This window comes from Podarcis pityusensis, assembly GCF_964106645.2.
Source record: "Podarcis pityusensis genome assembly, chromosome: 1".
Taxonomy (NCBI): Eukaryota; Metazoa; Chordata; class Lepidosauria; order Squamata; family Lacertidae; genus Podarcis; species Podarcis pityusensis.
Window position 1 is genome coordinate 49,678,317 of NC_138028.1, and position 26,394 is coordinate 49,704,710.

Sequence of the window (26,394 nt, forward strand, 5' to 3'; positions counted from 1 at the left end):
ACATTTCTCCATTAAAAAAACTGTCTGTTTATTCCTCCTTGCACCTTCTTGTTCTTTACCAACTCATCATAAAAGGAAGTCTCATCTTATTCCATGACTGCTAAGTTTGCTCAGCAACCTTTGCTGAAAAGTTGTAATAACTTTTTTGAAACTCCAGATAAATACCAGATTATACCTATACATGTGCTTGTTCACACACTCAAAAAAACAAGCTTAGTGAGACAGAATTTAACTTTGCCCTGTTAATTCTTTTCCAGCAAGACTTGTTCTTCTATATACTCAACAATTTTATCTTTTTATAATGTGTCCCACCAAGTTACCAGGAATAGACACTCACATAATTGGATTTTAAAGGGGGGAGGAGAGAAAGAATTGTACAGTAGGAAGGAACCACAAGGGTCATAAAGTCCAAACCCCTGCACTGCAATAATCTTTTTGCCCAACATGGGGATCTGGGACCTTTAAAAAAATGGTGGCTTATTAGCTGCAGTTCTCTGGGAAAGAGACCGTACTCAGTGGCATGTTATGCATTTTTGTTAGAAGATCAGCAATTTCACATTAGATTTCTTTAAGAATTGTAAGATGCGTACCATCTGGACTTGGTGATTTGTCATTTTCAATTTGTCAATAAAGTCTAGAACTTACTCCCTAGTTTGTTCTTGGCTTACCACTCATAATTTGTTTGGGAGAAACAAGCCATGAACTCAGATTTAAACATGACAAGTCAGACTCTGGCCTGATTCATTTGCAGCACAGCAGCAGGAGGAATAAAATAGGAGTGCCACAGGAACGTCAAAACAATGTGTACCAAATTGTCTTAAGTTATTGTTTAATGTGGAATGTTCTACCCAGGTGCCATCTGGTGATATCTCTATCAAGTTTTAGGCACCAAGCAAATAACTTTCTCTTCACCTGGGCTTCTGGCCCTTATGAAAGTGGTATTGTGGCCTCTTTTAGTGGGGCTGGACTTTTTGCCCTGCCTTTAATTTGGCTGTATTTTTAGCCTATTAATTTGTATTGTTGTATTTTACTTTTGTTCTCAAATGGTTTTAAGTCGCTTTGGATTACTTTTTAAGAAAAGTGACCAACTAATACTAATGGTACCATGATTTGCAACTTGGGCCATTATGTGGGCACACCGTGACCAGTTTTCCATCACCCAAGCTGCAGCGCTGGCTCAGAATAGCTCTGAATCAAGTCTACAATATCAGGTATTTAAAAAATGTCCAGGCCAACACTACTGTGTGTGAAATATTCAGCAAACACTTCTAGCTTCAGTATTCTACTGTACAGAATTTAGTGTGCATATCCATAGGAAAATGTGATATATGAACATACATATAAGCTCTATTAAATTAAAGACAGACTTCAACGTAAGCACAACATATCAAACCTATAATACAACTTTTTCTTCTTCTTTTGTAGTTCTTGCCCAATATTCAAATAGCATTGGAAAATCCTAATGAAAAGAAAACAAATTCATTTTCTTATGGAAAAATAGAATTTTAATAATCAATGCTATCAGTGGCTATTGAGACATCTGATCAAGGCCTGTATTTTATGATCAAGGCCTGTATTTTAAAATGAGCTTAAAAAATATATTTGCAAATGTTTGTATGTTTCATGCCAGGCATAAAGCAGCTGGCTAAGTACTTTGGCAGTTGTTTATCTCCTTGAACAGGGCCCCCCTGATTTATAGCAGTACCTCAAAGTTGTAAAAGGGAATTACAGGCTGGGAGCAAAGGTCATACTGACCATACATATTACAGAATACAATCAAGCTGCCAAAACACTAATTAAGAGTTGGTAAATAGTAAAATTTATTGTTTAACAGAAAATAATACCAGGTGCCTCCCATTAGACTCGAGCCATATTTTCATAAGGTTAAAGGGCAAGAGCTAATAGGAGAAGCAGCTGGCTGGGGAAAGGGAGTTGTAAATTGAAGAGGCTTCTTTTTGAAACTGTTTTTACTAAGTTCCTTTTCTTCTAAAAATCTATCTATGTTATGTATGAAATATATTGGCTTAAATGTAATTATGCAAAGGATTTAGAAAGTAAGAAATGTTAGATTCTTATGTTAGATTCTTATTCCATTGATGGTGTGTGAGAAGGTGAACCCAAGATCTCTGTTTAAGATAAAAATTAAAACCATGAGCCATCTGTTTTAGCCATCTGTTTTGGAGTGACGGGGTAATAGGGCAATAGGGCAATAGGGCAAAGATGATCTGGTAATTAAGGTGCCTGGTCGAGGCAAATATAAGATATATGGCTACTTGTCTGCCATTTATGGATAGAAGGAAATATAGCTCTTTGTCTCCCATAAAAGGTAATAGGAAATGGGTGTATCTTTTATGATTGGTTCTAGCAAACAGCCAATAGGAATTTCAACCAGGCTGATTGGACAGAGGCAGCCAAAGGAGGAGCAAGGGGGCTGGGCTGAGGAAATATAAGTGCTGGCCATCAGGGCTGGAGTGGGCAGAGCTTTGGTAACCATATACCACTGTGTCTCTCATTTATTTGTCTGACAAATAAATTATTATTTTAATTTCTCTATTGCTGCGTTGAATATTTCATTCCAGCTAAGCGTTAACCACAAGCAGGGTGCTACACTATGAGTCATGATAGCATATATATTTTCTTCAATATCAGCATCAGTATAACACTGATTACCAGTTGTTATGGGGATATACTACTTGCTGGGTTAATGTGCTCTTGTGAGCTTCCCAGTGGCATCTGGTTGGCTGCTGTGGGGACTGAATGTTGGACTGGATGGGCCTTTGGGCTGATCTAATAGTGTTTTTCTTGTTTTCTTCTACTTAACCTTTGACAATTCTGTACAAATTAGTCAACAAGTGAAGGATGGTAGCAGCTTTCCCAGGGACAATATGCACCAAAATAGAAACTCAGTCAAGGCAAGTGGTAACCACCATTACTTAAAGGAACTCTGTATTGATTCAAAGTCTATGTTGCAGTTCCCAACAAGACTGCCAAGCTTTCTACTCTAATGCTCAAAGGACCCTGGAATAGAAGGATCTTAATGCAAGGACACTCACATAGTGGCGGAGTCCAAGAGTGTTGAAACAACATATGTGAAGCCTGACTGGCACACTGCAGAGTTAAGTCCTTAGAGCAGCTGCTGTCCACAGTTGGAACATTCTCTCTTCTGCTGAATATAAGGACAATGTGCAAATCTAAATTGTAAAGGTTACCTCTGGGAACCAAGTGACTAACAAATCTAATAAACAATAACAACAATGCATTCCAGCAGTTCAACACCCAAAAGCCTTTTTATATACAATATCTCCAGTTGGGTAGAGGGGCCTGCTAATACTGCCTTAGATTTCCACCAGGCAGCCAGTGCAACTATACTCAATATAATTTTAAGAATGGCCCTCATTTTATCTAACAAGCAAAACAACCATCCTAGTTATGTCCTCTCTCTCTCCAGGTGTTTTGTTGTTGTTGTTGTTGTTGTTGTTGTTTTGCATTCTCACATGCAAGTACTTTCCCCTCACTTGTATGATTGGAGGATTCTGCAGGTATTCAGTTTGAAATTTCACCCTGTTTGTAGTATTGTATTATGTTTATGATAATGCTTCATATTAGTATAATCATTTCAGATAGTCATACCTCATGTTGCGTCCACTTCAGGTTACGTGTTTTCGTGTTGCGTCCTACGGCAACCCGGAAGCACTTCGGCTTGCGTCGCTTCCGTGTTACGGTCAGGCCTCCAGAAAAGATCCCGCCCATAACACGAGGTTCCACTGGATTTGACACACTTAACTGTTATCAGGAACAGTTACTTTGCTCTCAACATAATGTTCTCTTTTAGAGGGTCAGTTTATAATTCCCTTTGCAAAACAGAGGCAAAACTGATTAAGGCACAGGAAACACAAGTCCCTGTAGGCTTGCTATGGGGTAAATAGCAATCTCTGGGAGAGATTTAGATTAAGGAAATCATTAACTCCACCTTTCACAATATTGCAGCCATAATCTAATGGGGGTGTGGGATGCAACACCTACTCTTAGCTAAAAATAGAAACATTAAGGAATCTCTCATCCATTTTGGCCCACATAGAGGCTGTTGTATAAACTCAGTATCACATCCCCACCACCAGCAAGCTCATGTACACTTTGTTTTGCAAAGCCAAAGTGTGTGCAGCCTTTCAAAGAGCAAATCCCTCCAGGGGAAAATAAACAATCCAAACCAGCTATATGTTTAGAGCAAAAGCAGGTTGCTTCTTTAATCCAATGCATGCATCCTTGTTCACTATCGTATAAAGAAGTTGTGACAAAACATAATCCAGAGCAATTTCTACAAACAGAAATTGGCTGGTAAATGCAACCTATCCCATAAGTTTTATGTATCTTTAACTAATCTGTTAAGAGTTTGAGTTTCAGAAGGCAGTGCCAACAAAGGATATGTTTACTTGATCAAGTTTATGCTCTACTTAAAACTAGTGTTTAGTAAATTGCTTGAGGGGAAAAAACCTCCTGAAAAGGGTTCTAATGGATGCTATAGTTATTAACTTAGCATTGTTACTGAAAGGCACTTCAGATTTCTTTTAAGAAAATAGCAAACTACAAAATGAGCTCAAATCAGCAGCCAGAAAGCAGCACAGCACTGCATGTGCTATTACAGTTCATATAAACTGTGCATATGCTGAATTACACCATCAAGCTTTTAAAAAAAAACAAAAACCTAGCTGCTGATAAGGCAAAATGAAACAAACAAAAGCTTCTGGTTATAACAAGATGATGGCACTGAGTGCAAAATGAAATGCAATGCATTAGAATTCATCTTTAAAAGCAGTTTACACTTTTTTTTCCAAGAGTTAAAATCAGTTTGAAACCTTAACTGGACATTAAGCATCTTCAACTTGTATACTAAATGTCATACAAGATCTCATTCTCCAAGGGAGTTATCAAATTACAAAATAAATAGAATGCCATATAAGAATGTCAAAAGGGCAAGTTTAACCAAAGTCCTCACTTTGCTCAGCCAGACATATATGCTCCTCTCCAACCTAGCAGCATCACCTAGCATAATCAGGAAAATAACAAGGCTCCAACAAGGAGCACACTGAATTTGCAGTCAACAAGTGATGATCCCACCCAAACTGGCACATTCATTTTTCCTTCTAATAGTCAGTATTAAAAGCAGTATCAAACAGCAATGGTCTAGTTTTCCTGCCTGCAACTCCTTGCAGTTGCCATTGTGAAATAAAATAAAAATCTGTGCTTTCAATATTCAGAGTCAGATTGTACTATTTTCATGCACTAAGCAGAAGTCAAAAATTCTGGTCACCCTCCATTAGTTGCATACATTTTAAAAAGATTTCTTCAGTTTGCATCAGTTACCATTTAAAACTAAATCATGGATCAGTATTTCATGCTCAAACACTCCAGTCTCTACACATTTATTTCATCCTTCCACTCCTTCCTCCCCTCACATGCTCTGAACATGTCCTAGTTTGTGGTAACCCATAGTTTGCAATTACATCCAAAACTAAACTAGTTGTGCCTATCCTGCCAACCAAGTTAGGCAGAGCACATATTCCCGTGGTGCAAAAAATTAAAATAAAATCACAGAATAGATACAAAGAGTGCACATATGTACATACATCACTACTTTCCTCTCTAAAATACTGATAAACATCAACTGTAAAAAGATTAGGCCTGTGCACCAGATTTGTCTAAATTCTGAACCAAATCAGGCCTGTCCAAGCAGATTTATATCCTGTTTGGATTGGGTAAAAGCAGATATAATTACAGAGTGGATCCAGTTTTTCCCCAAACAGGTTCATACAGATTTGTACAGATTTATAGCTCAAAGGAATATCTCAGAAAACCAGACAGTGTCTCTCCAACACCATACAAGGAGAATGCTAGAGTGAGGAGAGGAGTAAGAGGTAGGAGAGCAGCTGCAATTGCTAAGCAGCTTGGGAGGTGTAACCTAGTGGGTTTACACAAAACTTTTGTATTATTAACCAGTCAGCCAAAATTAATGTGCATGTTAGCCAGAATTCTGACTTCAGAATTACTACTGCTCTTGCAGTTGCTACCCACAGTGATTATTATTAAATAGTATTATGATTTTCCCTTCACTCATGGCTACTGCTTGCAATCTGCCCTCAATATGGCAGGATCTTTTTTAAGAAAAAGGAGGGGTAGTAAACTGTAAAGATGGCAAACATGAAGATCCCTGGAACTACCCACCTCTAATTGAACATGTTAATCATTTCAATAGGAGCTATGATATCTTCAAATTCCATGTCCCTATGTATATTTTTATCTCTATGCTGCTGCTTGCTTATAATAGTCAGATCCTTACACCAGTGCCTCATATCTCAAACCTATTTTAAAACAAAAACCTCAGCATTCTGGAATGGGGCAAATACACATCCATGGGAAATGGTGTGACTGAGCTCTCGTAGTCCATTCTTTTAAAAAATCTTTTTAGGAAAAAGCTAAATTTAAAGGTGGCTCTGATAAAATCATAGCGCTATTGATCCAAAATTTGGCAGGGTTAATCCCCTCTATAACAGCTACCATGTCCCCAAATTTCATGCCCCTGTGTCAAAAACAAGAAAGGCATGGTTATTTTCCTTTCACTATGCAGGTCAATGAGATTTCTGGCAATTTGCAAAATTCAGATTCACAATGGTCCTAGAATGGTTAAAACCAGATTGTGCCCAATCTAGATTCACATATTGGAGCTGCAAATTGTAACAGGGTGTCCATCCACAGCCCTAAAAAAAGATCTGGCTCCTGCTTGCTTTCATTCGAAAAGGAAACAGTTTATACATGTGTTCATTCATATCCAATGTGATACACATTTATGTGTACTATGGCACTGACACTTGAGTAAAAGTAACTACATAAGCCCCCAGACTCTAGCTCTACATGCATGGCTGGCTGATATATTTTTTTAGTGTGCTACACAGGACAGGCAAGGATATTGCATTAATGTTAACATTTAGTCACACAGTCCCCCACATCATTGCAGAAAATTCTAGGTGTATTATTAGTTTACACAAAGAAACAATCTCACTGGAAATGATGTGCAATTCAAGACACGCACAATTGAAAGTGGATGCCCTCAAGTTGTTCCACCTCTGCTGACTACTTATTTCCATCAATATGAAGACTTAAAGTTTACCCATGAACGGAGTCAAAAGAGTTCTTCCAGTTCTACTCATGTTGAAAATGAAATTTTGATGTGCTTATGAAGAACAATCTTCTTAAGGAGGGGAAGTGGTCAAAAACAACGATCACTTTTTTAAATGCCAGAAAACAGAGACTGATAAACACAATAGTGAATTATAATCATGTGTTCATGCTGAATATCCCCTGCACTTGTGCTCAAATACTGCTGAAGAAGGTCATACCATCTCTAACTTCACAATTCTTCAACATTGGAGTGGAAAACTACCAAGAACTCAATAGCTGACTTTTTGCTCCCCATCACTGTACATACTTATATGATGGATTCTAAATGGCAGAATTTGATATTTTCTGTACTGATTACTACACTAGCACTTGATCATTCTAATTTTGCCCTTAGGAAATAATTTTGTATAATACTTATTCCTGAGGGACACACATACAAAGTCTAATGAAAGGATGAATTAAATAAAAAACGTTGAAATTTGATTTCTCAAGTTATGAAATTCAAATATCTTAAGAAAACTGAGACTGATTGAGAGACAATTAAAATATTTTATCAGATCTTATGTATAAACAATGACCACTTCTTTCAGTATAAGTGAATGATATTTTAAACAAGAGACAAGGGAGGCTGCTTACTACAAAGGTTTAGTATGGAGGAAGCACCACCAGAGTCCTGGAGAAATGTAAAACAGCCAGGAGTTAATGGTCATATATATGGTGGGAGGGGGAGCAGAAATACCAGGTATGGCAGGCGGTTCATGGTTTCACATCTTAATAAGAAACTGAGAATGGCAGGAAGTGTCAAAAAGAAAGAGAGAATCCAACTTCAGTCTGTGAAGGAAGTATTCCCTGGCTGGTGGTAGGACAAACTGCAAAGGGGCCAAGAATTAGCTTGATACCAGCTCTCCAAGTCCTCTCCCATCCCCTGGGAAAGGAACTTGTAGCTACCTGCTAAGTTATAAGCTTTTCAAAGGTACCATCTATTCAGAATTCCCTATGGAGGCATGTAGAAGAAAAACAGAGTTGTTTACTTCTTAGTGTTCTTCCAGTGTTTCTTTCTGCAATCACACATATCAAAGCAAGAAATGGAGAAGAATTTTCTGAAAAGCATTGAAGGAGATACAACAGTCTATTATATTGGCCTACAGAGACCAATATAATAGGAGGATCCTCAAACTAGAACTTCAGTATAGCTTTCCCTGTAACCCATAAGCACCAGAAAATTTTGCTAATCTGTTTTTGTTTTTTGTTTTTTATAGCTCTCAATATAGCTCTCCCTGTAACCCATAAACACCAGCAAATTTTGCTAATCTGTTTTTGTTTTTTAAGTTGAGTCCTGAGTGAAGGGCAGCAAGATGCAGTCTTACTCCCAAGTCTACATTATGCTTTCAACAGAGCTTGCATCACTGGAAAAGAAATTAGTACAGCCAATATTCAGGAAGTCGAAACTTTAAAAAGCTCTACTTTCAAAGCTCTTTCCATAACCAACCATTACCATTTAGGAAATATGTTTTCATCTACTAACACTTCACCCAGTTATCAGCCCAAAGTCATTTTCTAAAGCACATATATGCACCTGAAGAATAAGCCTTCCCTGGAATCCGCATGGTTGCCTCCCCTTACCACGCTACCTGCTGAAATTAAGTTTTGAAAGAAGGGTTGCAGATAGGCAGTAGGGCTGGGAGATAACAGGTTTTCAATATTGCAATATATCACCAGCTAAATATAGTGATATATTGATATATCACAACATCTTAAATAAGGAAGGAAATACACAGAGGCAAACAAGACAATGCTAGCACTTAAGGGTCTAAAACTGATAAATGATGATATTACCAATCACCTCATGGTCAGTTTCAGCAAGCCAGAATGCATCCAAATTAGACTTATGGTTCTACCATATTGTGGTATTCAGGACAATCCAAAGTACAGTGACGAGTCATAGCGAATACAAATAATCTGGGACTGCCAGCAAGCCTCTTAGGTGGCAGAAGCGGCAGCAGCCTGGTGGTGGCAGAATCAACAATGGTGGGGGAGGGGGGCAGAAGCAGCCTGGCAGCAGTAGCACAATAATCAGCATCCTGCAAAGCCTTGCCATGGTAGTGGGCATGTGTGGCAGTGGCGGCAGCCTGCAAGGCCTTGTTGTGGTGGCAGCAGCAGCGACAGCCTGCAAGTGACAACAGGACACAGTGACAGAAGCAGAATTGGACTGCAAGGTAGATGCTACAGCATCTACCACCAGCTGCCACTGCCGCCAGGATGACTTGCAGGCCACTGCCACTTCTTGCCACCACAGTGAGGCCTTGCAAACCCCAATGCTTGTGTTGCCACAAGGCCTCACGGGCTGCCACTACTATTGCCACCATCTTTCATTGCCACTGCAAGACCTCGCAGGATGCTGCTACTGCCATCACCTACCGTTGCGTCCACAAGGCCATGCAGGCTGCCACTGTTACTGCCACCACATCCCCTGTGGCAGGGACATTTTAAAAGTTCTGTACAGTCATACCTCGGGTTGAATGTGCTTCGGGATGAGCGTATTCGAGTTGCACTCCGCGGCAACCCAGAAGTAGCAGAGCGCGTTACTTCTGGGTTTCGCTGCTTGCACAGACGCTCAAAATGACATCACGTGCATGTGCAGAAGCAGTGAAAAGCGACATGCATGTGCGCAGACATGCTATCACTGGTTACGTTTGCTTCTAGATGCGAACAGGGCTCCGGAATGGGTACGTTCGCATCTAGAGGTACCACTGTATAGAGAAATGGCATATGTGAGTGATAGGAGGATATAAATTCATGTACAGTGGTACCTAGGTTTTCAGACAGCTTAGTTCCTGAACAACTCGGAACTCGAACGCTGCAAACCCAGAAGTACCGTATTTTTTGCCCTATAGGACGCATGGGCCCATAGGACGCACCTAGTTTTTTTGGGGGGAAATAAAGGACCCCAGCCCCCAGAACAGGCAGCTCTCCGCAAGCCGTGGGAGCCCAGCACCGGGCTCCCACGGCTTGCGGAGAGCTGCACGGAGCTCAAAGCCTGGGCGCGCTGAGCTCAGCGCGCCCAGGCTTCAGCATGCAGGCAACTCTCTGCAAGCCGTGGGAGTCGAGCGGCTTGCGGAGAGCTGCACACCGACCCCTCTCGCTCTCCAGGCTTCAGCGAAAGCCTGCATTCACCCCATAGGATGCACACACATTTCCCCTTCATTTTTGGAGGGGAAAAAGTGCGTCCTATAGGGCAAAAAATACGGTAGGTGTTCCGGTTTTCGAACTTTGTCCCGGAAGCCGAACGTGCTCCTGAGCTTCTGTTTTTACTCCAGATGTTTTGAGACTATAACTCCCATCATCAGACCCAAAACATCTGGAGGGCCGAGTTTGCCTATGCCTGCTCTAAACGAATGGGTTTGCAGCTAAGGGGTACTTCTATATCCTTTGCTGTTGCTTGAGGTGGACTCCGAGGCATGAAGTGCCTTCCATCAGCTTTGGCTGGTGGCCCAGCTGCACCCCTACCTGGACAGGGATAGCCTAACTACTGTTGTCTATGCTCTGGTAACCTCTAGGGTAGATTACTGCAACACATTATACATAGGGCTCCCTCTGAAGATGATTTTTGTGTTTTATGTTGCAAACCTTCCTGAGGGTACAGTTCAGACTGAAATCATGCTTCCATCACCTATAGTAATATGTGACAGCATCAGTCTGATATCCTGCAAGAGGTGTCATGTTAAAACGCTAATCCAGAAGAGCAGAGCTTGAAAAACAGTATCACTACTAAAGATAAATTCAAACCTAAAGGTAAAGGGACCCCTGACCATTAGGTCCAGTTGCAGACGACTCTGGGGTTGTGGCGCTCATCTCGCTTTATTGGCCAAGGGAGCCGGCGTACAGCTTCCGGGTCATGTGGCCAGCATGACTAAGCCAGCATTACCTTCCCCCCTGAGTGGTACCTATTTATCTAATTGCACTTTGAGGTGCTTTCGTACTGTTAGGTTGGCAGGAGCAGGGACCGAGCAATAGGAGCTCACCCCGTTGTGGGGATTCAAACCGCCAACCTTCTGATCGGCAAGCCCTAGGCTCTGTGTTTTAACCCACAGCGCCACCCACTTCCCAAATTCAAACCTATGGTGACCTAAAAGCACTTGCTCCCTTGATTGCTTTATATCTTTGTTTGGTTTGCAGATATGGAGAGCACTTTTTATATTATCATCTTTATAATATACTGACTAGAGGAGACAGCATTTGGTTCACACAATGGTGAATGATTAGAAGTAATAAGAATCCTGTTTTAAGTGGGAAGGGAAACCATGTAGACTCTCCCACACTGCAAGCTACCACACTGAATGGAGGTCATCAACCAAGCTACCCTTTAAAACTATCTCAGCCAAAAGAAGAGATCTCTCTCTGAAACTTATTTCCCACAACCCCGTATTGCCTGGAACAGTAATGTCTCACCCTGAATATAACTGATTTGTTTGAATGATTCTATGACTTAAAACAGAGGCTTTGTATGTTCTATTGTTACGCAAGAAAATCTTAATAAAACATTAAAAAAAAAACACCACAATGTGTTCCTGACCTGAAGCTAGCTAATTCTCTTTCAGGAAAGTAGTTGGGGCAATAGATCACAGACATAAAGCATTAGTGACCAGGTTTCACATGCCTTCTACCTCTAGGCCAGTGTTTTTAACCCTTGAAGAAGGGTTCATCCTTCTTCATCCTTGGAGGATGAAAATATAGCCATCTTCCTTCCCACTCCTTGCAGGCTAAAGTAAGGGGTTGTCCATTAGCACTACTGGTTGTGGAACTTTTTTCTTCCCCTACCTGCTCCAGTAAAGAAAGCAAGGTAAGAGTCTGGAACAGTGGCAGTTGGTGTCCACTAGACCTGGGAAGATGTCACAGGGCGTGTGGCCAACTTCCAATTTTCTCCACAACTTGCTCCCTTGCAAATAGCATCTAACTGAAAAGTATTTTACAGCTGTCCCAGTTTTCTGATATGAGAAAAGTTGCATGGCCTCCACCAGTTCTGGCTCTTTCCCTATCCTCCTTTTTCAGCAAAGAAACAGTGAACATTCAAACCTTGCTGTTTTATTAATACTTAGCACCCAACAGAGCTTTAGTTGTATGCTTGCTTTCATGAGTGTGCACACAGTTAAGTCACGCTTTCTCAGCAGTGAACAGGAACCTAGATCTTTGCTCATTCAGTAATTCTCTCTCAATCTTGTTTAAACACACATAGCAAGTAAGTATCTTCATAGTCCTGTTCTAGTGTTATAAAATTTTCAATACATTTCTGAGATACTCCTGATTGGTTCGAGTTTATTCGAAGGGAAATAAAATCAAAATGGAGGTTCAAAAGGATCCTCTAGTCTCCCTAGACCAGTCCTATTGAGAATTATTACACTGGTACTTAATCCGAGGTACCAATGTATTTTAAAACTTTTTTTTACTGCCGGGGAAATGGGTACTATACACAGAACTATACACAGTATTCCAAGTGTGACTGTGCCGTACATTTATATAAGGATATCACAATACTGGAAGTTTTGTTTTCAGTGCATTGCTTAATGATTACTAACATTGGATTTGCCCTCATCACAGCTGGCACACACCAAGGGTGGAATTCAAAGTTGTGTTAAGATGATCATTCTGTCAGTGCACAGCCAAGGTAGAGGGGGCATGTGTAGTGGGTTAGGTTGGGGAGGGAAATCTTCGTTGCGCTTGTGACACTCATTGACCTGGTCCCACTGGCATAACTGTTTAGTTGAATCTGACGTTGAGTTGGTGTTTTCATTCAACTATACATCACAACCCTCAGATTCCTTTCCTGTTCGGTTTCTCATTACTGTATATGTGCAGTTAGGCTTTTTCTTTTCTTTTTTAAAGTGTTATAATCTTGCAAACAATGAACACACTGCCCACTTTAATACCCATTCAGCTAGTCTGGAAATACCCCACTTCTTACTCCTTCCATCCGATAACAGTACATTTCTTCCTACTCTACTTCTTTTTCTTTAACCAGTTACCAATCAATAAGATGAGCCATGACTGTGAAGTTTACTCTGAAGCATTATGTGATAGACTATCAAAAGCTTTTTGAAAGGCCAAGTATACAATTCCCTACCACTTTGTTCCTATTCACATGCTTGTTGACACTCTAAGAACTCCAGAAGGCTAGAGTTCAATTCAGCTATGGTGAATTTCAAAACTGAGAAAGGGGCTAACAAAATAAGGTCAAGAAGATCAATTCAGCAAGCATGTATATCCGTGTGGACAGCTAGGTTATTTAACACATATCAACTTGTTTAAAATTTTAGATTATTTAGTAACACTGTATTAAATTACTTATTAACACTGTAACACTCGTACTTATTAACACTGTAACAGTCAAAGAATATCAACAAACGAAACCTGGTTACAGTGGTACCTTGGGTTAAGAACTTAATTCGTTCTGGAGGTCCGTTCTTAACCTGAAATGGTTCTTAACCTGAAGCACCACTTTAGCTAATGGGGCCTCCTGCTGCTGCCGTGCCACCAGAGCACAATTTCTGTTCTCATCCTGAAGCAAAGTTCTTAACCCGAGGTAGTATTTCTGGGTTAGCGGAGTCTGTAACCTGAAGCATATGTAACCCGAGGTACCACTGTACTCTAAAGACTTATCATCCAACTAAACCAGAGCATCATCAAGAATATATTTTCACTCAGGTATTAATCACTTAAGGATCATTTGTGAGCTGCATGTTCATAACAAAAGATTAATGTATTTTATTATATGTTTGCAGATGTTACCTGCTAGATTGGACCAGAAATCCATTTAGTCAATCATCCTGATTCCAACAGATCAATCAGATGCTTTTAAGAAGTCACAAGCAAGGAACAAAGGAACCCTCCCCATATAGATTCCACACCCAGCAGACAGCATTCCTAAGCACATAGACAAAGCTTCATTTGGCCATGATAACTAATAGCTACTACTACTATCATTACCATCACCATCATTATTAATTAAACTTGCATCTCACTCTTCATCGCATAGGAGCCATGGGGAGCAAACACACAAGTGATATAACATATCCAATACAGATGCAGAGTGTTGATACCCATATTTTCTGAATTTGTGTAAACCCATTTTAAGTATGTCAGTGGTCATCACCCCATCCATGGGCAGCTAATTCCTTAAGAACTTATTATGTAAAGTAGTACTTCATTTTGTTTTCAATAAAGTTCACTGGGAGGCCAAGCTCTACTACTGTGTGAAAGAAAGAAAAATCTACCTTTCTCCACACCATAACAGAATTTTATAAATCTCAGCTGCCTCTTTCCTAAACTTTGAAAAAACAACAACTAAGCATTTTAACCTTTTCTTATTGGGAAGATACAATAGAGTATGTCAAGAATGGGAAAGCAAAGAGCCAACCTGCAGAATTTCATTCAAGTTCCTAAAAGAGAATGAAGTTGGTAGCAAGGGCAACATCTATGCTTCTTCCTCCTGCCCTAAGGCACATATTGCTAATCTGATAATCTAGTGCCAAACAGCCATGCTAATCATCAGTGATGTGGGGAAGATTTTCCAGTACTTTATTTCCCACAGAAAATTGGTAACCTTAGCAGTTTTTAGCTTTTCTTACTAAAAGTGAGTAGAATAAATCATTCTCTAGAATTAGTGTGAAGAAGCTTTCTGTCTCTAGATACTCTGAACTACAGCTCCCATCATTACTGACCATTGGCCATACTCTTAGGGGCTGATGGGAACAGTAGTTCAGCAACATCTGGAGGGCCAAGGGTTCCTGAACTAAAGGATTTCTCTGTAGAGTTTGGCTCCTAGCTACAGTTGCAGATGAACAGTAGTAAATCCAAGAGTATCCAAAGGTTGAAATTTTTATGTCAGGAGTGTCTGACATCATAAAGTGTCTGCATCACATATCATGCAGCCCTTTACTAGGTTAGTATTATTTAAGGTTTATTTACCACGTGATTATAAAAGGGGTTCCTATTTAGAAACACATGACTTTATTTTAACTCCTGTTATTGGTTATTGAATTTAAGTGAAGTAGATCATAGCTTCTGGTTTCATTTATGCATTGAATGGATAACTGAGCACATGAAATAATGTGAAGTGATGCATGAGGATCTCTTTGCTTCTGAAGCTGCATTTTGCAAAACAATTATCTTTTAATGCATCTTATGTTTTATTTTCATTTTGCTCTGAGGTTTACACACTACAGTGCATTTCATACCTATTACTAAGGTCAAAGATAATAATCCTCTTAACATACTTGCATTGAATATTTAGATGATACACAACACATCTGAAGTCTTCAACGTCTTTTATGGGAAATTGTCCAATACATATTTCCAATTCCAAAGACCTAACATCAAATCTCAGGTCTTTGATGGCTGAAATATGTTGTTCCTAGCAACCTTGAACCTTAGCTGTGAGAATATTTGATTGGTTTCTTTTTAAAAAAAAAAAAAGTTTGATTTTTTTTTTTGCTATTTTGTTGTTTGTTGTCTTGAGGAGGACAGGGCAGGATGGAAATTTGGGAGGTGTTATAAGAACTTAAGGTCTCAAATATATAAATTAAATGTTCATAAATTTACAAAGCAAACACATACGTAAGTATATAAACCACATGTCTGAAATAGTACAAGAGAGCAATCCTGAAACCATTTTGACTCTCCCAAATTGACTTCAAATATTTCTCTGCAAGGAGGAAGGAAATGGGAAAGCCTCTCCATTGTCTTTTGCTTACCTGTCTTTAGGGCATCTTTGTGTATGAATAGGGTGAGAACCTGTGATCTGGATTCAGGAATTAAAGTATTTACCATCACAAAAGAATGGGCAGGCTGCCCAAGTAAAGCAATCACTGGCCATTGTCAGGTATCCTGGCAGAAAGGATTTTTGTTGTAGACCCCCTCCTTCTGTGGTGTATGTATTGTTGGGATTCTGCCAGGGAGACAAAGTCCATCATGGCCCCCAAGCCGTGTCCGGACATCCGTCGATCTCCCGTAGGCACGCAGTATCAGCAATTAGCGACATGAGCTCCAGAAATAGCTTGCCACATTCCAGAACTCAATGCACGCTCTATCAGCAGATAATTCACAGCAAAAGTCGCACTCAGGAGAGCATTATTTACAAGTTTTATTCAGCGTTGATCAGAACAAAGAAAAACATGACTGCCTGCTTCAGTGTCTCCCGACACAGAGAGAGAAACGAAAGCAATAGAAAACATAAACTTCCTGTGAACAGGAAATGCGCAGACTCTCGTGACTCACAAAGCCTGCCCCCTTTTAAGGTGGAACGGAAATATCCTAACATGTATGGTGTTTTTGGGGGTGGTCTTGAGCTACAGCGTGGGGGGGCAATTTCAAAAATCTATATAAGGGCTTGCACACCATTGTTCTGGGTTCCACCTCCCTCCTGCATGTGGTGAGTGAGGACTCTATTGCAGCAGTTTAATAAAGATCAGGCTTACTAGCTGCTTTGCTTCTCAATATTCTCTGGTTGGCCTCTGTTATTTTCTCCTACGCATAGGGAACCGGGCTCTTGCATACCCCATAAGGAAAAAGGAGCAGGTTTTTTCTACATCAATAGGAAGGACAGAAATTTAACAAGAGCACTGCCACCCCAGGGTAGTTTCATTCCTTCTCTACCATTCCTGCATCTCAATATTTTGGAAATCAAGCCACAACTAGTCAGAAACAGAGCATCAAATTAAATAGTGCCCACTTCTAAACCTTAGATGTTGTTTACTTCAAGAAAAGTGAACTGCCTTTAAGAAAAAGTTTTCCCCACAAAAGCAAACTGCACCTGATCAAAATACCAGGTTCAAAGGAACAGACAAAGGCCTTCCACTTAAGTTTTTCTTCTTCTAAGAAAACTTGAAACAAGAATCCTTCATTAAGGCAGACAGTGATGTTGGAAAACCTCTGACCATATATGCACTGCCACCACAAAAATCTCCAACTGTTGTCAAATTTGTCCATTCCAACTTATACCGGTAGTTATGTGCAACCTGATCCTAGGCCTGTTTACTCAGAAGACCAATGGAACATATACCCAGGGAAATGTGTACAGGACTGTAGTCTTAGGGTCATGTTCAACTAAATAACTGCACATGCAGAATTACTTCTATAAGCATAATGGAACTTCTCCTCCCCTTCACCTGCTCTGTGCATTTCCCCAACCCTTCAAAGCAGATTTAGGGGACATGCAGAATAAAAGGGAAAGAAGGGAAAGTTGCACTGCATGTGCAGAAGTCATTGCACACATGCAAAGATTTTGTTCAATACAAACTTTAACAAGTAGAAATCAAAGTGAAGCTCTGCAGCACATTTCACTATACTACCTCTACATGAGCAAATGCTTAACTGCAAAACCTGGAGAGCCAACAATGCGAAATAAACTGCTAGTTCCCTTATAACTTTGCAGAAACACGGAAGAGAGCAAGCATACAGAACAGGAGCCTTAAAAATACTCAGATGGGACAAAATTTACTTAATAGCTGGAAAAGAAAAAATTGTTTTCCAGTTTATTTATAGGGGTGTGCTGAACTTGGTTCTCTTGTCAGCTTCTAGTCTTCAAGGAAAGGGAGGAAAAGGTAACCAGTAACAAGGAGATAATGCAAGTGCCCTCACATCACTGGTCTGTGTAAGCTGATAGAAGAGATAATCACGATCATTTCCACATCATGATGCAAGAGAGAACTAATAAACATCATAGCATCAAAAAAGTACTATTCTCTCTAAAATATATTGTCAAGTGGTGAAGAAAGCAGCATTTCCCCTTCTGATGGTAAAGGAAACTGATTCAGATTACCTTTCAGCCAACTACAGCTGGTCAGAAGAAGAAACAAGAACATGAAGAACAGGAATAGAATAAACTTATTTTATTACATTTTAACCATCCCCATCCCAAGGGCTCAGGATACATACCACTGCAAGATAAGATGAAGTAATACCAGAATAAGATACTTACGTACTACTCACCCTTTGGTGCTTTCAGCAAATCCAGTGGCAAAGAAAGAGATAAACCCTTGCTTTGAAGCTTAAACTCATCTTCACTGTCCTATCAGAACTGCCTTCCTTTATTACTGGGAATAAATTAACTTGCTAGGGAAGATAGAAGTTGTGTCCAACAACAGCTGGGGGCCACAATTTAAAACAAGAATGGGAAACTTGCAGCCTTTGCTGAATCACCAATTACATCATCCCAGACCACATCAGTTGAAACTAAAGGGAGTTAAGTGCCACATGTTCATAATCCCTGACTGGTTCCACATAACTCTAAGCCAGCCAAAATTTTGAAAACTAAGTTACAATAGAACTTGGAAGACTGCTTACAACTTTGGTACGTTCTTATTTATTTTTAAAACTTATACCCTAATTTTCCCCTCCAGAGGCACTGCTCAAAGCAAAGCAGATCTGCATCTGAAACCCTGCTGAAATGCCTGTCAGCAAAAGAACTTCAGCTGGCAGACATGCAGGCGAGGGGTTTTTCAGCAGTGGTCTCACAACTCTCAAATAGAAGTCCACCTGAATGATATTAGGAAGGGCCTGTCACTGAATATTTTACCTTCGCTTAAGATAACAAATTATGGTTTGGAATCTGATATTGGTGACTGAACTATGTTGCATTTTTGGCACTGAACAGATGTTAGTCAATACTTTTAACAATATAGGATTATGTTATACTGTATTAAAATGACAAGACACTTTTAAATTATGTTTACTGTATTTTACTGTTGTACAGTACTTTGATACATTATCTGAACCATCTTGGGAAGAATTTTATTCTGGAAAAGTAGTATAGAAATGTATTTACTAAGCCTTTTTTTTTTTTTACAGCAGCTTACAAATAAAAATATAAAAATAATAATCCAACAATGAAAATACAAATAAAGGCATTTCCTGAAACTGGATTTTGACACACACACCCTCCGGACCTAAAGGACTTCTGCTGGTTGTTTTTTAAAACAACAACAACAACAGTAATTATATTACTGTTTTCTGCATAGACATTTGAAACCCCTAGAAGTGTTGTTAGTACAGTCAAACTTTTTTTTCTTAAAGAATTATTCCTAAATGCTGCTCCTAACTATTACCAACTGTGTGAAGGGGCTCTAGATATTCAAAGGGGCAACATATTGCATGGATATTCAATGAGTGAAGACTCTTCTTAGGTGAAACTCGTGTGCATAGGCTTCCCCAGAAGTTGTATCTAATTGCACAGCACTCCAGCTCATGTGGAAGAATTCATACATAGGCTCCACCTGTGCAGACATCCATGCATTGCGGCAGGGCCAAAGAGATATGCAACTTCAGTGGCATGCATCCACTGCCCCTTTTTACACACCTTCATTTTATACACACATGGAGTGCTACCATATCAGATATATCAATCAATATATGCACACACGAGAGGAATGCGCTCTATTTGTTGAGCAGGCATCCCAAGGCAAAGAGGAGTACAGAACCTAACCTTTTAAGACTACTGTGCAGGCAGCATCTTCCACCTGGAAACACGTTTTAAAGCCATGAGGGAATGTGTTACAAAAACTATTGTTTCGAGCTCCCAGATTTCTATCACAGGCAGTGGGGGAGGGAAGCTTGGAGAGATGGTGGCTAGAAAAGTGGCTGAAAGTCAATCTAATCCACCCAGGAACAAGGATCCATATACTGTGTCATTTGCTTTCCTTAACAACAAGTTGTATTTCAGTAATTTCTACTACACTTCTGTAACACTTCCGCTTGGTATGTGGTTCACTGTCATGCAAAGCTGCATACAGGTTAACAAAATACAAACAAGTCCCTACTTGCAAGTTAATCACAAGAATTACATAATAAGTGAAGAATCATTTTTTTAAAGCAAAAATATGCAATACCACCACTCAGCCTACTAAGGCTTTTTCCACAGAAGAAGCTGACAATGGATAAATTTGTACACAGCACCATGAGAAAATGCCTTGACAAGGCAGCTACAACTCACACTTTACACTATTTAACCCTGTTCCAAGATTTCTACAAAGAGCAAAGTGCAGAACAGTTATCTTAATTACAGGACCTTATCTGAGATACAGATATGATTTTTGAACTTAGGCATGAACAAGTGACATAGTAGTGAACTGAAACACATGAAAGCCAGAGCTACCCCAGTGTAGCAATTATACCACTACTTGACAAGAGGTGCTATACTTGACAAGAGGTGCTGATGTTACTGAGCACTGCAACAATGTCCTACAGAGCAAGACAGCAAATCACGCAAATCACCAATACTGATCAATACAAAGAAATAATTATGATATCACATTTTTTTCAATGTTTGCCCCCAACAAAACAAGAAGCCTATCTATGAGAAAAGAACGCAAAAGAACCAAGAGGAATTTTGGCTCAGGCCTAAATGTTACCTTCAAGATACCAACAGAACCTCTTCCAAGTCTATGTATATTTACTCAAAAGTAAGTCCCACTATATTCACTGGGGCTTACTCCCAAGTAAGTGCATAAAGGACTAATCTTGGGTTTATTTATTTAAAAGCATTTATAAAGCACTTAATATTTCAAAAAATATATAAACAGTTGAGTAGGTTAAGAAGTTACTATACTGTAAGACCAGTCAGCAAGTACTTTGATTTAAGCAGTTTAAGAATTCAATGACACTAAAAAGCATGGTTTCACTGGGTTCAAATGGGCTTATTTCTTAGAAAGTATGTTTAGGATTGCAGTCCAACTCAGGTTAAACCCAAGTACTATAACTTAGTTGGTTATGAACCAGGTTGCAAAAGAAATACAAGAAGAGTACATCTACACTAAAAACTATTTTTACACTGAAACAGAGTCATTACTTTCAGAACAAAATAATTGATTTAAGATATGTCTGCAGACATATGTTCCAAGCCAACATTTTATGCACTGTTTGTGAGAAACACTATTATATGAACTTCTTGAACATATTTGGATTAATAGGCATTAGAGTACAGCATAATAAAAATAGTTTTCTTTTCCCTTGAAGCATTTTAAGCAATTATAACCGTAATAAGAACATACCACAATCAAACGGGAAACAGTCCTGTAAGGTCTGTAGGATTCTAACAAATTTAAATGTTGTTTTGCTTTAGCACTAGCTCCCCCTCCAGACCAACTTAACACTGTAATTACTTTTTTCATTATGGAATACACAGCTACAAAAGCCAGAGATTGAAACTGTCTCTCAAAATTTCAAATAATATGCAGTGAGTCTCTAAAAATGACGAGAACTACTTTTTAAAGGAAGGTGTCTGTATTGTCCATATTGCCAAGATAGTACTATTTGGAACAGTACTGACACTCATTACAGTTTGTTTTAACAGTAAACACTCCGCTTTCAGATGGAAGAAACACTCAGTTTTATTGTACCTATACTAACCTGTTTGTTGGTAGACTTACATGCAAACATAACCTATTTAGAATGAAATTTTATAATCAAGGAATTCTCCACACAATTTATTATTATTGAACAGCTGTTATTAAATAGCCTACTTGGTTGCTGAGTAGCGTGAAGTAGCCTACCATATAACCTTTCTGTACAGTATTTCCCTTCACTCCTCTGAAGAAATAGTCTAAGCAAATTAAAACAAAAACTCTACGAGAATTCTTACCCAAAATTAAGCCTCTGCTTTTATCAACTATTAGTACTTCTTACTTCTAGCAACTTACATTTCTGAAATAAACACTGTTTTAACACAACTTAAGCACTCAGCTCAACTCTTTGGACATTCTAAGTAGCTGCATGATATGAAGTATGAAACAAGTCAGTACAGTTAACTATAACAAAGTTATCAGAAGATACAATCTAAGGTTGCAATCCTATACCTAGGAATAAATCCCACTGGATTTACTTCTAAGTAGACAGGCCTACGATTGTGCTGCAAGTAGGCTTTCCTCCTGTTTTTTATTACAAAAGAATGAACATCTGCAGGATGCAAGTGAGTACCATATCTAAAGGATGCATGATCAACAAGGCCATTACTCAAAGCAAAATTGCATTAATAAAGAAATGGCATAGTGTACCAGGTATCTTTCTACAAAACCCCTTACCAGCAACTGATTTTAAATATCTACTTCATAGACCTTAAAGTGTAAGTTCCTTACTTTCTAATCCTTTGAAACAGGGCAATTTTGGGAAAATATGAAGGAAAGACTCGAAGGCATAAGTCTGATGAATAATTTGTTATAGTTCTTTCAGCTTTTGGGATTTTTTAAAAGATGAGGACTGTCCAAATATGTATTAACATAATTGGAAATTTGAGACATTAGTACTGGAAACAATATTGGCACTCCTTGCTGAGCAAAAATTTAAATCAACATTGCAAGCTCAAGCCATATGGAAGCAAATAAATTTTGTACCATTAAAGTACTTTGAAATGCTATGTTCTGATAGTCAAACACATACCACTATTTTTATTGGTGTCAACAGCCCCACTGAAAGGACTACTCCCAAAAGTTAAACTATCAATAATCAAATTTAGAATGTGTGTAAATATTTGCAGAGTTAAGGTCAAGAACAGGTTACGGAAGCTGTACAATACCATATGCACTTCTGAAGTAAGTGGTGATGTGTCCACAGGTTTTGAGGATATAAAGAGGAAAGAAAGAGTAGCAGTTTATGCTAGAGGTCTTTATGATCTCCCTGTCTACAGTTTCTCAAGTCCTCTGATTTTTTTTGCAATGGGGATCATCCATGAACATTTGGAAAGGATGTAACAGCGACTTTTATTGAAATAGTCTCTAGTTGACATGTTGAGTCACTCACACAACACAGCACAAGTTTTAAAAAGTCCAAAGAACTAAATGCGAAAGGTATCCAAGCACAAACAGCACCAATTACATAAAACACAAAAACATCCTGTTTTGACTAAAACAGATACATGAAAAACGATAATGGCAAGGCCACTGAACGGCGGACGGCCAAGCGCCCATGCTTGTTAATGAGGCCCATGAAAAAGCAAGATATAAGGAAATAAAAGGGGTATGCACCCTCGCTAGCTACCGGGTGCACTTCCTGACTCTGAAGTAAAGTTGAAAGCCACCACTTCTACACAAGGGGCGGGGGTGCAAGAAAAGCAAGACCACTCCCGCAGTTCTTCTTCTTCTTCTTCAGCGCCCGCTTTCAGCACATCCTACCCCTCGTTTTCCACCCCCGCCTATTCCCCAGATGGCAACCCCACCCCCAGCTCCTTGCACACTGGCTGCTCGTGCTGCATTTTGTACAGCTTGCCGCGTCTCTCGCAGGCGCCTCCGCGCACGATGTTCGGGGCTTTGGCTTGTGCACGTCCTTTTTTTTCCTGGGTGTTTTTGTGTGTGTGCATCAGCATTGCTTTTGCTGCTGCTGCTGCTGCCGCCGCCGCCGCCTCTTTCCTAGCACCCACATAGCAACGCTACTGCCCCAAGAAGAGAACCATCTCCTACCTACACCCCCGGCCTGAGACACCCCCGGCCGCCTTCCCGGAGCACGCAGGCAGGCCCCGGCCAGGACGACACCTCCTCCTCCCTCCTTCCCTGAGGATTGTGTCCCGGGCGAGGCGAAGGAACCCCAAGAGCCAGGCGGCCTCGGCGGAAGGTCCCCGTTCCCCCCACCATCACTCCTTCCCCTTCCCAGTCAGCCACCCCTCGCCCGCCCGCCACCTCCCTCCTCATCAGTAACCGCAGCTGCTGCTGCTGCGCCAGGCCCGCGAGGGAGGATGGGCTGGAGCGGGAGAAGCAGCATCCCTCAAGTTCCCCGAGCGCCCCCACGGCCTCGCCTTACCCGCCTCGGTGCCCGTGTTGCCCGGCCGCCCGCCCGCAGGCTGGGTTCCTGGTCACCTCTGCTCCTCAACGCCGGCGCTCCTGAGGTTGCCGGCTGTGAAGAAGAGGCGGAGAGAGACGGCGGTGGAAACGGAGCGGCGGCGGCGGGGGAAGGGAGTGATGAAAAGACGGAAACAGGAACCCACCGCCGTTTAACGGAGCCTCCAACAGACTGGAGGAGCGCGAGACACTGACAGAGCGCGGGGGGGGGGCGAGGGGGAGAAACGGCGCGCGCAAACGCGCTCCCCTCACGCGCGCACCGAAGGCAGGCAAGGAGGGAGGGAGGGAAGGGAAGAAGTAATCCGAGCTGAGGAACTACGAGCAACGAGGGCGCGCGCGGACTGGGGAGGAGGAGCGCGAGGCATTGGCCCTCGACGCCTCAAAGGGAAACTAGGGAGCCAAGTGGGTGTGGCGTAGACGCGCGTGCTGGGAGGGAGGCAGCCAATGGGAGAGGTGCTCCTGTGAAATCTCCATGCGGGCGGAACGTTAGCTTCACAGCCGGGGAGAAGTAGGAGGCGGCGGCGGCGGCGAAAGGGCTGGTAGCACGCATGCGTGGTAGGGCGGTCTCCGCTGCTCTGCTTTTGCGTTCCGGCTTGCTTAGCGTTTGCGCTTGAAGGCAAAGCGGGTCTTGCCGCGCCCGGCGGAGAGCGCGCGGAACGCGCATTGGCCGGATCGGGTAGGAGCGGCGTTCTGGATTGCCAGAGATCTCCGCCGAATGCGATTATCACTGCCGGGAGCCGGGGACGGACCTGCCAGTCCGTCGGACTCGGCCCTGTTATATCCTGAACGCGAAGTGGAGCCTTTCATTCCTCAGCCCGGCGGAACAGCCGCTCTTCGGCGTCTTCGTATTTTTGAAATGCTTCTCAAGCAGCCCAGAGTCGCGAGCAGGGACAGATCTACTATGAAATTAATGAGGTTTTAGCTTTAGGGACCCTAATCCCACTGAGGCCCAAGAAACGACTTTATTCATGGATGTATATGACATTTCCCTAATTTTCACACACCCACACCCAATAACTTGAAAACTATAAAGTATAGGAAATAATTATTCACACCAGTGACTTTGACATGTGAGACAATCGAGTACAGCAATTTTAATCAAAAACTGAGATGTAGTAGCTAACTTTAAAAAAAAGAAAGAAAATGTGGCAATCTGTCATGGAACAACTCCATTGGAGATCACATTGGCTACCCAGACCTCAATGCTGGTTGCGAAGGAGCCCCCATAGCAGTTCAAACTTCAGGGCTCCCCAAAATGTAGGTCCGCCCCGGTTGCAAGAGGAGAGCTGCAGCGACAACACTGAAATACAGGGGAGCAAGGTGAAGAAGACGACTCTTGAATAAAGAAATGAAGATGAGGATTTCACCATGCATACTTTTTATTATTAAACAGTTTCAGTCATATTGAAAACAAAACAAAAAAATCGCACTAGTATTAGTATACACTACTTTCATTCATATTTTTACCTTAACTTCCTGGAGTTGCTTCTGAAGCAGCTGCTGAACTGGTTCCTGCCTTCGATATGAAGGTGTGCCCGTGTAGTGTTTCCTGAGGAGGCTGCTTCTGTATGTGTATAGCACCATAGGCTCTCTAGAGTAGAGGTGGGGAACCAGTGGCTCTTCAGATGTTTGTGGACTACAGCTTGAGTCCAACAACATCTGGAGCGCCACAGATTCCCCCCATCAGTGATCTAAATCTTGCCCCTGCATCTACCAAGTAGGAGGTGAAAGAATGAGGCCCAATTCTTAATTCTTATGTGCACCCTCACTGGACTCACAGGGCTATCAAGGCTCCTTCCAGCCCACTTTGGTCTCAGTTCAGTCCCCGCTCGGCCCTTGGCTTCCACTACGGCATCACATGCCTTCTGTAGTGCCTCCCAAGTGGCCCAAGGCTCCTTCCCTTGAAGGATCGGCAAAAGACAAGCATCAACACTTGCTTCTAGAATGCCCAGAGCCACTTACGCAGACCATGATCACGTAACTCTGAAGACATCTTGCCACAAAGGAGCCATGTGAGTAGGGTGAATGGCTTTATTACTTCCCCCCAAACACTCCAAGGCTTAAGCCTTCCTGGAACCATGATGACTTACAGAATCTTAGATGGTATCTAGCCTGGGAAGCCTTTTGTCAGTGTCTCCAATTGCACCAGTTGCTGGAACACAGAAACCTAATTACTGTAATCCATACCTTGGTGACTGACCTCCAGATTGGCCTACTTTATTTCAAGTGGGGCTGCCTTGGAAAATGGGCCAGTAGCTTAAAATGCTACTGCTGCCTCTTTAATGTATTGTTACAAAAGCCTGGTGCCTGCTCCTCTCTCTGCCAAGCAGCAGCAAGAGTGCATGGGGCCACAGGCGCACAAACACACATGGTCTTTGGAGAATAGAAGACACGGTGGAGACTGCAT

At 41.2% G+C, this 26,394-nt stretch overlaps 1 protein-coding gene across 2 annotated transcripts in view; it reads right to left on the minus strand.

The window, feature by feature from the left end:
• Positions 1 to 24,372, minus strand: part of FUT8 (fucosyltransferase 8) — an 83,406-nt gene extending 59,034 nt beyond the window's left edge. Inside the window, exon 1 of one of the 2 annotated variants that reach the window (XM_081020913.1) lies at positions 23,950 to 24,372. The gene's annotated coding sequence lies outside the window, so the exon portion shown is untranslated. The remainder of the gene's footprint in view (positions 1 to 23,949) is intronic. The other variant, XM_081020914.1, reaches the window with a different exon arrangement.
• Between the last annotated feature and the right edge of the window lie 2,022 nt (positions 24,373 to 26,394).